Source organism: Budorcas taxicolor, chromosome 9 (assembly GCF_023091745.1).
Source record: "Budorcas taxicolor isolate Tak-1 chromosome 9, Takin1.1, whole genome shotgun sequence".
Classification (NCBI taxonomy): Eukaryota; Metazoa; Chordata; class Mammalia; order Artiodactyla; family Bovidae; genus Budorcas; species Budorcas taxicolor.
In genome coordinates this window covers 45,161,054-45,164,845 of record NC_068918.1, presented here as the reverse complement: position 1 = coordinate 45,164,845, position 3,792 = coordinate 45,161,054, and the positions used below count along the sequence as shown (strand labels likewise).

At 40.6% G+C, this 3,792-nt stretch overlaps 1 non-coding gene across 1 annotated transcript; it reads left to right on the top strand.

The window, feature by feature from the left end:
- Positions 1 to 2,282: 2,282 nt before the first annotated feature.
- TRNAF-GAA (transfer RNA phenylalanine (anticodon GAA)) lies at positions 2,283 to 2,355 on the top strand. The gene has a single exon. It is a non-coding gene; the product is annotated as a tRNA-Phe (tRNA).
- Positions 2,356 to 3,792: the final 1,437 nt, after the last annotated feature.

Genomic DNA, 3,792 nt, shown 5'->3' with positions numbered 1-3,792 from the left:
GAGAAGAAAATGGCAACCCACTCCAGTATTCTTTCCTGGAGAATCCCAGGGACAGAGGAGCCTGTCAGGCTGCCATCTATGGGGACACACAGAGTCAGACATGATTGATGCGACTTAGCAGCAGCAGCAATGAAGTGGATGAAACTGGAGCCTATTATTCAGAGTGAAGTAAGCCAGAAAGAAAAACACCAATACAGTATACTAATGCATATATATGGAATTTAGAAAGATGGTAACAATGACCCTATATGCGAGACAGCAAAAGAGACACAAATGTATAGAACAGTCTTATGGACTGTGGGAGAGGGAGAGGGTGGGATGATATGGGAGAATGGCATTGAAACATGTATATTATCATATGTGAAAGGAATCGCCAGTCCAGGTTTGATGCATAATACAAGATGCTCTGGGCTGGTACACTGGGATGACCCTGAGGGATGGGATGGGGAGGGAAGTGGGAGGGAGGTTCAGGATGGGGAACACATGTACACCGATGGTGAATTCATGTTAATGTATGGCCAAACGAATACAATATTGTAAAGTAATTAGCTTCCAATTAAAATGAATAAATTTATATTAAAAAAATTAAAATGAGATATCACCTTCACCTGTCAGAATGGTTGTCATCAATAAGAACACAAATAACAAATGTTGATGAGGATACGGAAAAAAGGAAACCCTTGTACACTGTTGGTGGGGATGTAAATTTGTGCAGCCACTGTGGAAAACAGTATGAGGTTTCTTAAAAAACTAAAAATAGAACTACCATATGATTCAGCAATTCTACTCCTGGTTATGTATCTTTAAAAAAATTCCACTAATTTAAAAAGGTACATATGACCAAGTGTTCATAGCAGCATTATTTACACTCACCAAGATATGGAAGCAACCTATGTCCATCAACAGATGACTGGAAAAGAAGATGTGGGAGATATATATATATATATATATATATATATATATATATATATATATATATATACACATTAATATACATATTAATAAATACATACATATATAACAGAGTACTAATAGGTCATTAAAAGGAACAAAATTTTAGCATTTGGGGCAATATGGTTGGACTTGGAGGGCACTATGCTAAGTGAAATGTCAGACAAAGACAAATACTATGTGACATCACTTATTTGTGGAATCTAAAAAATACAACAAACTAGTGAATATAACTAAAAAAGAAGTAGACTCACATATAGAGAACAGTGTAGTGGTTCAGCGGAGGGAAGGGGCAATATAGGGGTGGGAGAGTGGGAGATACAAACTGTTGGGTGTAAGATAGGCTCAAGGATGTATTGTATAACATGGGGAGTATAGCCAATATTTTGTAATAACTGTAAATGGAAAGTAACCTTTTAAAATTGTATAAAAATTTTTAAACATTAAAAAAGGAAGTCATATATATATATATATGTATATGTATATTTAAAAAGAAGGGGGTGGGAGAGCAATCTAGCCAGTAATCAAATTCCTATGTGCTCTCCACAGTCTGGAACACCCAGAGAGGTTCACAGAGTTACATAAAGAAGAAAAGAGGGAGGAAGGAGATAGAGATAACCAGGACGGGAAGAGGGGGGATCAAAAGAAGAGAGACAGATCTTGCCAGTAATCAGTTCCTTAAATGTTCTCCACAGCCCAGAATACCCAAAGAGATTCACAGAGCTGGGTAGAGAAGAGAAAGGGGAGGAAGGAGATAGAGGTGACCTAGGGGAGGAAAAGGAGAGTCAAAAGGGGGAGAGGGCAATCAAGCCAGTAATTACACTCCTAAGTAAAAATGGGTACTGAAGATTGGATTCTTAAAGGTACAAAGTTGATAACAAATACCAAAAACTGGAGATTTAAAATCTACAGTAGAGGTTAGACTTTCAAAAATACAATATTAGTAAAACAAAACAAAATCATAAAAATTATTTTTAAATATATATGAATTAGCTTTAAAAATAGGGGGTTTTTTTGGCAAGATAATAGTAGGTTATACAATGAAAATTAAAGGAGTAATAAAGGACTTAAAATGTGTTTTTTTAATTTTAAAAATTGTTATAATAAAAATATATCTAGGAATTTCTCTAGAGCTATTGCAGGCAGTGTAGGGTCAGTTTAATTTCAGATAGTTCCTTGTTCCAGCTTATACTTCTCAAGATCTATAGGCCCCTTCCTGTGTAGTTGGTGCTAACTACAGGGTTTTAATCTGTTGCACCTGTCATTTCCAAAGCGGCCCCCCCTGTTTATTTTGGCTTCTTCTATTTGCAAGTCTCTTCAGTGTCTGAGGAGCCAAAATACCTCAGATGGGAGAGCATTAGACTGAAGATCTAAAGGTCCCTGGTTTGATCCCGGGTTTTGGCAGGCAAACGACTCATTTGGGCTTCCCTGGTGGCTCAGATGGTAAAGCGTCTGCCTACAATGTGGAAGACCAGGGTTCGATCCCTGGGTTGGGAAGATCCCCTGGAGAAGGAAATGGCAACCCACTCCAGTATTCTTGCCTGGAAAATTCCATCGACTGAGGATCCTGGTAGGCTACAGTTCATGGGGTTGCAAAGAGTTGGACACGACTGAGCAACTTCACTTCACTTCAGTGTCTAATTTCCACCCTGACACCTGACCTGCCTCTTGAGAAATCTGTATGCAGGTCAGGAAGCAACAGTTAGAGCTGGACATGGAACAACAGACTGCTTCCAAATAGGAAAAGGAGTACGTCAAGGCTGTATATTGTCACCCTGCTTATTTAACTTCTATGCAGAGTACATCATGAGACATGCTGGGCTGGAAGAAACACAAGCTGGAATCAAGATTTCCAGGAGAAATATCAATAACCTCAGATATGCAGATGACACCACCCTTAGGGCAGAAAGTGAAGAGGAACTAAAAAGCCTCTTGATGAGAGTGAAAGAGAACAGTGAAAAAGTTGGCTTAAAGCTCAACATTCAGAAAACGAAGATCTTGGCATCCGGTCCCATCATTTCATGGGAAATAGATGGGGAAACAGTGGAAACAGTGTCAGACTTTATTTGGGGGGGGCTCCAAAATCACTGCAGATGGTGATTGCAGCCATGAAAGTAAAAGAGGCTTACTCCTTGGAAGAAAAGTTACGACCAACCTAGATAGTATATTCAAAAGCAGAGACATTACTTTGCTGACTAAGGTCCGTCTAGTTAAGGCTATGGTTTTTCCAGTGGTCATGTATGGATGTGAGAATTGGACTGTGAAGAAGGCTGAGCAATGAAGAATTGATGCGTTTGAACTGTGGTGTTGGAGAAGACTCTTGAGAGTCCCTTGGACTGCAAGGAGATCCAACCAGTCCATTCTGAAGGAGATCAGCCCTGAGATTTCTTTGGAAGGAATGATGCTAAAGCTGAAATTCCAGTACTTTGGCCACCTCATGCGAAGGGTTGACTCATTGGAAAAGACTTTGATGCTGAGAGGGATTGGGGGCAGGAGGAGAAGGGGACGACAGAGGATGACATGGCTGGATGGCATCACTGACTCGATGGACGTGAATCTGAGTGAACTCTGGGAGTTGGTGATGGACAGGGAGGCCTGGCGTGCTGCGATTCATGGGGTCACAAAGAGTTGGACACGACTGAGCGACTGAACTGAACTGAACTGAACTGACACAAGGGGGCGAAGGTGGTCACTTATTTAGGCTCACTTGTTCAGTAGAGCTATGGGGAGAGAGGAACACTGCAAATAAATATCACTGGTATGTGTGGGGAGTGCTCGCAGTTTCTCGGCCACATTGGGTTTGCCCTCGCTCATGGCGTGTGTGCTTTCCCAGTCTACACT